Genomic DNA, 10,000 nt, shown 5'->3' with positions numbered 1-10,000 from the left:
ACGGCCGTGGGAATATCAAGGGGTGGTACTCCGTATCTCGGCCGGGCTTAGGGTTAGAGAGGCGCGGGTTGGCTCGTTGGATAGGTCCGCTCCGGTAGAGCAACCGACCCAAGGGACGAGTCGATCCGACCCAAGGCGCCCGAGCTACGGGCGTTTAAAGGTCAGGCGGTGGTGCCCCGTATCTCGGCCGGGCTTGGGGTTAGAGAGACGCGGGTTGGCTCGTTGGAAAGGTCCCCTCCGGTGGAGCAACCGACCCAAAGGGCGAAGTCCTGGGACTTTGTGCGCCGGAGCTACGGGCGTTTAAAGGTCAGGCGGTGGTGCCCCGTATCTCGGCCGGGCTTAGGGTTAGAGAGACGAGGGTTGGCTCGTTGGAAAGGGCCGCTCCGGTAGAGCAACCGACCCAAAGGGCGAGTCGATCCGAGCAAGGGCGTCCGAGCTGCGGCCGTGGGAAAATCCGCGGAGGGACCGCCGTATCTCGGCCGGGCTTGGGGTTAGGGAGAAGCGGGTAGGCTCGTTCGAAAGGTCCCCTCGGGTGGAGCAACCGACCCAAAGGGCGAGTCGATCCGAGCAAAGGCGCCCGAGTTACGGCCGTTTAAAGGTCAGGCGGTGGTACCCCGTATCTCGGCCGGGCTTAGGGTTAGAGAGACGAGGGTTGGCTCGTTGGAAAGGTCCCCTCCGGTGGAGCAACCGACCCAAAGGGCGAAGTCCTGGGACTTTGTGCGCCGGAGCTACGGGCGTTTAAAGGTCAGGCGGTGGTGCCCCGTATCTCGGCCGGGCTTAGGGTTAGAGAGACGAGGGTTGGCTCGTTGGAAAGGGCCGCTCCGGTAGAGCAACCGACCCAAAGGGCGAGTCGATCCGAGCAAGGGCGTCCGAGCTGCGGCCGTGGGAAAATCCGCGGAGGGACCGCCGTATCTCGGCCGGGCTTGGGGTTAGGGAGAAGCGGGTAGGCTCGTTCGAAAGGTCCCCTCGGGTAGAGCAACCGACCCAAAGGGCGAGTCGATCCGAGCAAATGCGCCCGAGTTACGGCCGTTTAAAGGTCAGGCGGTGGTACCCCGTATCTCGGCCGGGCTTAGGGTTAGAGAGACGAGGGTTGGCTCGTTGGAAAGGTCCCCTCGGGTGGAGCAACCGACCCAAAGGGCGAGTCGATCCGAGCAAATGCGCCCGAGTTACGGCCGTTTAAAGGTCAGGCGGTGGTACCCCGTATCTCGGCCGGGCTTAGGGTTAGAGAGACGAGGGTTGGCTCGTTGGAAAGGTCCCCTCGGGTGGAGCAACCGACCCAAAGGGCGAGTCGATCCGAGCAAAGGCGCCCGAGTTACGGCCGTTTAAAGGTCAGGCGGTGGTACCCCGTATCTCGGCCGGGCTTAGGGTTAGAGAGACGAGGGTTGGCTCGTTGGATAGGGCCGCTCCGGTAGAGCAACCGACCCAAAGGGCGAGTCGATCCGAGCAAAGGCGCCCGAGTTACGGCCGTTTAAAGGTCAGGCGGTGGTACCCCGTATCTCGGCCGGGCTTGGGGTTAGAGAGACGAGGGTTGGCTCGTTGGAAAGGTCCGCTCGGGTAGAGCAACCGACCCAAAGGGCGAGTTCATCCGAGCAAAGGCGCCCGAGCTGCGGCCGTGGGAAAATCCGCGGAGGGACCGCCGTATCTCGGCCGGGCTTAGGGTTAGAGAGACGAGGGTTGGCTCGTTGGATAGGGCCGCTCCGGTAGAGCAACCGACCCAAAGGGCGAGTCGATCCGAGCAAAGGCGCCCGAGCTGCGGCCGTGGGAAAATCCGCGGAGGGACCGCCGTATCTCGGCCGGGCTTAGGGTTAGAGAGAAGCGGGTTGGCTCGTTGGATAGGGCCGCTCCGGTAGAGCAACCGACCCGAAGGGCGAGTCGATCCGAGCAAGGGCGCCCGAGCTGCGGCCGTGGGAAAATCCGGGGAGGGACCGCCGTATCTCGGCCGGGGAAAGGGCTAGAGGCTCGCGGGTAGGCTCGTTCGAAAGGTCCCCTCGCGTGGAGCGACCGACCCAAAGGGCGAGTCGATCCGAGCAAAGGCGCCCGTGCTGCGGCCGTGGGAAAATCCGGGGAGGGACCGCCGTATCTCGGCCGGGGAAAGGGCTAGAGGCTCGCGGGTAGGCTCGTTCGAAAGCCCCCCTCCGGCATAGCGACCGACCCGAAGGGCGAAGGCCCCGGACCCGAGGCGCCCGAGAAACGGCCGTGGGAAAATCCGGGCACAGACCGCCGTATCTCGGCCGGGGAAAGGGCTAGAGGCTCGCGGGTAGGCTCGTTCGAAAGCTCCCCTCCGGCATAGCGACCGACCCGAAGGGCGAAGGCCCCGGACCCGAGGCGCCCGAGAAACGGCCGTGGGAAAATCCGGGGAGGGACCGCCGTATCTCGGCCGGGGAAAGGGCTAGAGGCTCGCGGGTAGGCTCGTTCGAAAGCCCCCCTCCGGCATAGCGACCGACCCGAAGGGCGAAGGCCCCGGACCCGAGGCGCCCGAGAAACGGCCGTGGGAAAATCCGGGCACAGACCGCCGTATCTCGGCCGGGGAAAGGGCTAGAGGCTCGCGGGTAGGCTCGTTCGAAAGCTCCCCTCCGGCATAGCGACCGACCCGAAGGGCGAAGGCCCCGGACCCGAGGCGCCCGAGAAACGGCCGTGGGAAAATCCGGGGAGGGACCGCCGTATCTCGGCCGGGGAAAGGGCTAGAGGCTCGCGGGTAGGCTCGTTCGAAAGCCCCCCTCCGGCATAGCGACCGACCCGAAGGGCGAAGGCCCCGGACCCGAGGCGCCCGAGAAACGGCCGTGGGAAAATCCGGGCACAGACCGCCGTATCTCGGCCGGGGAAAGGGCTAGAGGCTCGCGGGTAGGCTCGTTCGAAAGCTCCCCTCCGGCATAGCGACCGACCCGAAGGGCGAAGGCCCCGGACCCGAGGCGCCCGAGAAACGGCCGTGGGAAAATCCGGGCACAGACCGCCGTATCTCGGCCGGGGAAGGGGCTAGAGGCTCGCGGGTAGGCTCGTTCGAAAGGCCCCCTCCGGCGGAGCGACCGACCCAAAGGGCGAAGGCCCCGGACCCGAGGCGCCCGAGATACGGCCGCGGGAATTTCCGCGAGCTTCGACCGGACGTATCTCCGGCGGGCGGGGTCGCACGGACCCGAGGCCGGGCTCGTCGGAAAGCCCCGGGACGGACCTTTCGAACGAGACCGGCCGCGCGTCCGGGCGACCTCCGAGGCGGACGCTAGGGGCGCCGGAGCCCCGGACGAGCGAAAATTCCGCGACCACCCGCCCGTATCTCGGCCCGGGAAAGGGCCAGAGACTCGAGGGAGGGCTCGTTCGAAAGCTCCCCTCCGGCATAGCGACCGACCCGAAGGGCGAAGGCCCCGGACCCGAGGCGCCCGAGAAACGGCCGTGGGAAAATCCCGCGGGGGTAGGCCGTATCTCGGCCCCGGAAAGGGCTAGCGACGCGCGGGTGGGCTCGTTCGAAAGGCCCCCCGCGGAGGAGCCACCCACCCGAAGGGCGAAGGCCCCGGACCCGGGGCGCCGGAGCAGCGCGGTAACGAAATTCGAATTTTCGACCGGAAGTATCTCGGGCCCCCGGGGTCGCACGGACCCGCGGCCGGTCTCGTCGGAAAGCCCCGGGCGAGACCTTTCCGACGAGCCCGGCCCCGAGTCCGTAGGACCTTCCCCGGCCGAGATACGGCGCCCGGCAGTTCATTGGCCGATATCTCGGAAACGGGGCGTCGTAGACGCTCCGTGGTATTGGTGACCTTGACGATGCCGGGTCAGACGAGTCGGCCGCGGGCACGGGCCCGGGGGCGCCGGCCGCCAGAGTCGGGTGGCTCGCGCACTTCCAGGCGGGCCGCTCGCAGCACCTCCAGGCACCCCGACCCACTCGCCGAGGCCGACCGAGGTGCGCCGTCCCGGCCGCGGACCGGTCGGGGTCCCCTCTCGAAAGGGCAGTAGTGTGAACAGGTGCCATCGGGTATATAGGGGAAGGGGTCCTCTCGAACCAGGCCTTCGAACCCGCGCGAGCCTAGCCCGGCAAGGCTCACCCTCCCCGGCCACGGGTTCGGCCTCCGTCCCCCTGGAGGTCCGGCACCTCCAGGGTCCCCGACCCTGCCTCCCCTGCCCGAGGGGAGGCCTCCGAGGCGGGCCTGACAGGGCGGCCCTCCCTCCTGGAAGTCCGGTTCCTCCAGGGTCCCCGACCCTGCCTCCCCTGCCCGAGGGGAGGCCTCCGAGGCGGGCCTGACAGGGCGGCCCTCCCTCCTGGAAGTCCGGTTCCTCCAGGGCACACGTCCCTACCTCCGTAGCCCAGAGAGGTGACTCCGAGGCGGGCCTGACAGGGCGGCCCTCCCTCCTGGAAGTCTGGTTCCTCCAGGGCACACGTCCCCACCTCCGTAGCCCAGATGGGTGACTCGATAGCGGGCCTGACAGGGCGGCCCTCCCTCCTGGAAGTCCGGTTCCTCCAGGGCACACGTCCCTGCCTCCTTAGCCCAGAGAGGTGACTCCGAGGCGGGCCTGACAGGGCGGCCCTCCCTCCTGGAAGTCTGGTTCCTCCGGGGCACCCGTCCCTACCTCCGTAGCCCAGATGGGTGACTCGAAAGCGGGCCTGACAGGGCGGCCCTCCCTCCTGGAAGTCCGGTTCCTCCAGGGCACACGTCCCTGCCTCCTTAGCCCAGAGAGGTGACTCCGAGGCGGGCCTGACAGGGCGGCCCTCCCTCCTGGAAGTCTGGTTCCTCCGGGGCACACGTCCCTACCTCCGTAGCCCAGATGGGTGACTCGAAAGCGGGCCTGACAGGGCGGCCCTCCCTCCTGGAAGTCCGGTTCCTCCAGGGCACACGTCCCTGCCTCCTTAGCCCAGAGAGGTGACTCCGAGGCGGGCCTGACAGGGCGGCCCTCCCTCCTGGAAGTCTGGTTCCTCCAGGGCACACGTCCCTACCTCCGTAGCCCAGATGGGTGACTCGAAAGCGGGCCTGACAGGGCGGCCCTCCCTCCTGGAAGTCCGGTTCATCCAGGGCACACGTCCCTGCCTCCTTAGCCCAGAGAGGTGACTCCGAGGCGGGCCTGACAGGGCGGCCCTCCCTCCTGGAAGTCTGGTTCCTCCAGGGCACACGTCCCTACCTCCGTAGCCCAGATGGGTGACTCGAAAGCGGGCCTGACAGGGCGGCCCTCCCTCCTGGAAGTCCGGTTCATCCAGGGCACACGTCCCTGCCTCCTTAGCCCAGAGAGGTGACTCCGAGGCGGGCCTGACAGGGCGGCCCTCCCTCCTGGAAGTCTGGTTCCTCCAGGGCACACGTCCCTGCCTCCTTAGCCCAGAGAGGTGACTCCGAGGCGGGCCTGACAGGGCGGCCCTCCCTCCTGGAAGTCTGGTTCCTCCAGGGCACACGTCCCTACCTCCGTAGCCCGGATGGGTGACTCGAAAGCGGGCCTGACAGGGCGGCCCTCCCTCCTGGAAGTCCGGTTCATCCAGGGCACACGTCCCTACCTCCGTAGCCCAGATGGGTGACTCGAAAGCGGGCCTGACAGGGCGGCCCTCCCTCCTGGAAGTCTGGTTCCTCCAGGGCACACGTCCCTGCCTCCTTAGCCCAGAGAGGTGACTCCGAGGCGGGCCTGACAGGGCGGCCCTCCCTCCTGGAAGTCTGGTTCCTCCAGGGCACACGTCCCTGCCTCCTTAGCCCAGAGAGGTGACTCCGAGGCGGGCCTGACAGGGCGGCCCTCCCTCCTGGAAGTCTGGTTCCTCCAGGGCACCCGTCCCCACCTCCGTAGCCCAGATGGGTGACTCGAAAGCGGGCCTGACAGGGCGGCCCTCCCTCCTGGAAGTCTGGTTCCTCCAGGGCACACGTCCCTGCCTCCTTAGCCCAGAGAGGTGACTCCGAGGCGGGCCTGACAGGGCGGCCCTCCCTCCTGGAAGTCTGGTTCCTCCAGGGCACCCGTCCCCACCTCCGTAGCCCAGATGGGTGACTCGAAAGCGGGCCTGACAGGGCGGCCCTCCCTCCTGGAAGTCTGGTTCCTCCAGGGCACACGTCCCTGCCTCCTTAGCCCAGAGAGGTGACTCCGAGGCGGGCCTGACAGGGCGGCCCTCCCTCCTGGAAGTCCGGTTCCTCCGGGGCACACGTCCCTACCTCCGTAGCCCAGATGGGTGACTCGAAAGCGGGCCTGACAGGGCGGCCCTCCCTCCTGGAAGTCTGGTTCCTCCAGGGCACCCGTCCCTACCTCCGTAGCCCAGATGGGTGACTCGAAAGCGGGCCTGACAGGGCGGCCCTCCCTCCTGGAAGTCTGGTTCCTCCAGGGCACCCGTCCCTACCTCCGTAGCCCAGATGGGTGACTCGAAAGCGGGCCTGACAGGGCGGCCCTCCCTCCTGGAAGTCTGGTTCTTCCAGGGCACACGTCCCTACCTCCGTAGCCCAGATGGGTGACTCGAAAGCGGACGCGGGAGGGTGTACGTGGCGCACCCCCAGGCCGAAGAGAGGTCTCGTGAGCGGACGCGAGGGTGTACGACAGAAGGCCTGGAAGTCTCTGACTTCCAGGGTCACCGACCCTACCTCATGAGCCCGAAGAGGTGACTCGAATGCGGACGCGGGGGTGTACGTGGCGCACCCCCAGGCCGAAGAGAGGTCTCGTGAGCGGACACGAGAAGTACGACAGAGGGCCTGGAAGCAAAAGCGGGTGACTCGTGCACTTCCAGAAAAGGCAAAAGCGGGTGACTCGTGCACTTCCATAAAGCCGAAACGAGGTCTCGTGAGCGGACACGAGAAGTACGACAGAGGGCCTGGAGGTAAAAGCGGGTGACTCGTGCACTTCCAGGGTCTCCGACCTTACGGCGCCTTCCGACGCGGGCGCCTCCTCCCGGACGAGCCACGGGAAGGGCCCCTTCTCTCAAGGGGCGGTCGTTTGAACAGGTGCCATCGGGTATATAGGGATGGGTTGCTTCGAAAGTGGACCTCCAGCGTCCTCCCTCCCTGCGGCAGATCCCAAGAAAGGTCTGTGCGCGTCGGTGTGCGATGAACGAAAAACCGTTAAAAGAACTGGAACGGTTGGAACGGACGAAGGGCGTCTGATGTGAGGCAGCGCCCCGGGCGAGTGTCGAAAGACGGGTAACCCATATCCGCATGCCGCCTAGGCGGAAAGATCCGGCCTGGATCATATCAAGGCTAATGCCTAAAAACTAAAGCTACCTTGGGTGATGGAACTCGGCTACGGCCGCAAAACGATCCGCCCTGGATCATCAAGGCTAATGCCTAAAAACTAAAGCTACCTTGGGTGATGGAACTCGGCTACGGCCGCAAAACGATCCGCCCTGGATCAAGGCTACGGCCTAAAAACGGCAAAAAAAGATCCAAAAGTCCCTGGATCAAGGCGCTTCGGCTTAAAACCTGTGAAAAGATCCGCCCTGGATCAAGGCTACGGCCTTAAAGCTGCTCAAAAGATCCGCCCTGGATCAAGGCTACGGCCTTAAAACTGCTAAAAAGATCCTAAAGTCTCTGGATCTAGGCTACGGCCTCAAAGACACACGTGTTGTGAGATAAGATCCGCCCTGGATCTCCAGGCTACGGCCTCAAAGGTTCGACCCGACCATATATGCTCAGACACGGGCGAACACAAAAGCGTAACAACCCATGTTGGAACCGTCGAAGGATCTCGGCGTCGGCCGTAAAACGGAAACCCCCCGGTCGTCGGTACGCGTGTGGCGGTCGAGGGCCCCCGGCCGCCGGTCGGGCGGGCGCGTGGATAGGTCTCCCGAGCGGTCAAGGAGTCCCGGAAGCCGGTCGGGCGAGCGGCCGGCCCCGGGGCACCCTACCCTCTCGGGCGCACCGACCCCACGCGTTTCGTCTCGGTCGGCGTCCGGGGTTCCGAGACACCCTTATGTATCTGTGTGACAGACGGAGTGGCACACCGTCTGCGGCGGGACAGGGCCGCCGACCGCGATGGAAGTCGAGTGAGGCGGCTTCCGGGGTCCAAGACCCTACAGACAGACGGAGTGGCGACCCGTCTGCGGCGGGCCAGGGCCGCCGACCGCGATGGAAGTCGAGTGGGGCGGCTTCCAGGGTCCAAGACCCTACAGACAGACGGAGTGGCGACCCGTCTGCGGCGGGCCAGGGCCGCCGACCGCGATGGAAGTCGAGTGGGGCGGCTTCCAGGGTCCAAGACCCTACAGACAGACGGAGTGGTGACCCGTCTGCGGCGGGACAGGGCCGCCGACCGTTACGGAAGTCGAGGGGGACGGCTTCCAGGGTCCAAGACCCTATCTGTGTGACAGACGAAGGTGCATCGTCTGGGGCGGGACAGGGCCGCCGACCGCTATGGAAGTCGAGTCGGGTGGCTCGTGCACTTCCAGGGTCCAAGACCCTCTCTTCGTGACCGACGAAGGTGCTCTGTCTGGGGCGGTACGGGGCCGCCGACCGCTATGGAAGTCGAGTCGGGTGGCTCGTGCACTTCCAGGGTCCAAGACCAACGCGTTTGACCGACGAAGGTGCCCCGTCCCCGGGCACGGACGGGGACGGGCCCGGCCTCCGGGCCGCCGTGGAAGTCGAGTCGGGTGGCTCTCGCACTTCCAGGGTCCTCGACCCTATCTGTCTGACCGACGAAGGCGCTTCGTCTCGGGCGGGCCAGGGCCGCCAGCCGCTATGGAAGCCGAGTCGGGTGGCTCGTGCGCTTCCAGGGTCCACGACCCTGCCTTCGTGACCGACGAAGGCGCTCTGTCTGGGGCGGTACAGAGCCGGGCCCCGTCCAGCAGGGGACGGTGGCCCGAACAGGTGCCATCGGGTATATAGGGAAGAGCACCTCGCTGACTCTCCAAGGTGATAGGCTACCGGATCCCAGGACCTCTCGAGCCCAGCGAGAGGCCTCTCGAGCGGACACAAATGCCTCGAAAAAGTCCCTCTGCACTGAGGTAGTGACGATTCTTATTACGAATGGTAAATCATCCAAGGAAGGGACGAACCCGGCTGGCCTCGGCCGTTAAACGAGCCGGCTTCGTTCGGCCGCTAAACGAACCGGCGTCGTTCGGCCGCAAAACGAACCGGCGTCGGCCGCTAAACGAAACCCCGGGCGGGACAGGGCCGCCCACGTCTCAGCCTTAATGACCCGTTACGGGGTGACGCCCGGATACGCTTTGTGTGTCATGGCCCTGAGATTCTGGAAATCGAACTGCGCCTGGGGCAGGCCTCCGCCCGGCCGACGTTAGCGCGTCGGCCGCCATGGGCGGTCGGTTCCTCCCCGACCCGGCGCTCTCGCCTCCAGGGGGGCTCTCCGGAGCCCGCCCGACCCTTTCCGCGGGAGACTCAGACGGTCCGTCAGACGCGAAGGTCCGCCACCGGCGGCCGGCGAGGGCCTCGGCGACCGAGGGCGGAGACGCCCCCGGCCCGTCGCGGCCACCCGGCCCCGCGAAACGCACCTTTCCTCGGTTACGGCCCACCCGGCCGCCCCTCAGCCTACGAGAGGGGAGAGCCACACGAGAGTGGCCCCGGTCCCACTCCCCCCGGGGGGTGGAAACCGGGACCCGCGCCGCGTGAACCCCGGGTCAGAGCGAGGCTCTCCTACGGCTACTACCTGGTTGATCCTGCCAGTAACATATGCTTGTCTCAAAGATTAAGCCATGCAGGTCTAAGTGCACACGGCCGGTACAGTGAAACTGCGAATGGCTCATTAAATCAGTTATGGTTCCTTTGATCGCTCCACCCGTACTTGGATAACTGTGGCAATTCCAGAGCTAATACATGCAAACGAGCGCCGACCCGGCCCGCGAGGGCCGGGGACGCGTGCATTTATCAGACCCAAAACCCATCCGGGACGCGTCTCCGGGCGCGCCCCGGCCGCTTTGGTGACTCAGGATAACCTCGAGCCGATCGCGCGCCCCCGCGGCGGCGACGACTCATTCGAATGTCTGCCCTATCAACTTTCGATGGTACTTTAGGCGCCTACCATGGTGACCACGGGTGACGGGGAATCAGGGTTCGATTCCGGAGAGGGAGCCTGAGAAACGGCTACCACATCCAAGGAAGGCAGCAGGCGCGCAAATTACCCA

At 66.2% G+C, this 10,000-nt stretch overlaps 1 non-coding gene across 1 annotated transcript in view; it reads left to right on the top strand.

The window, feature by feature from the left end:
• The first annotated feature begins 9,522 nt into the window (after positions 1–9,522).
• LOC135765537 (18S ribosomal RNA) overlaps positions 9,523–10,000 on the top strand; it is a 1,855-nt gene continuing 1,377 nt past the window's right edge. Inside the window, exon 1 of the ribosomal RNA XR_010540816.1 lies at positions 9,523–10,000. This exon is cut by the window's right edge and continues 1,377 nt beyond it. This is a non-coding gene — a ribosomal RNA (18S ribosomal RNA).

This window comes from Paramisgurnus dabryanus, unplaced genomic scaffold (assembly GCF_030506205.2).
Source record: "Paramisgurnus dabryanus unplaced genomic scaffold, PD_genome_1.1 h2tg000220l_1_36516__unordered_in_group10, whole genome shotgun sequence".
In the NCBI taxonomy this organism is placed as follows: Eukaryota; Metazoa; Chordata; class Actinopteri; order Cypriniformes; family Cobitidae; genus Paramisgurnus; species Paramisgurnus dabryanus.
This window is presented reverse-complemented; position numbering and strand designations above follow the sequence as displayed.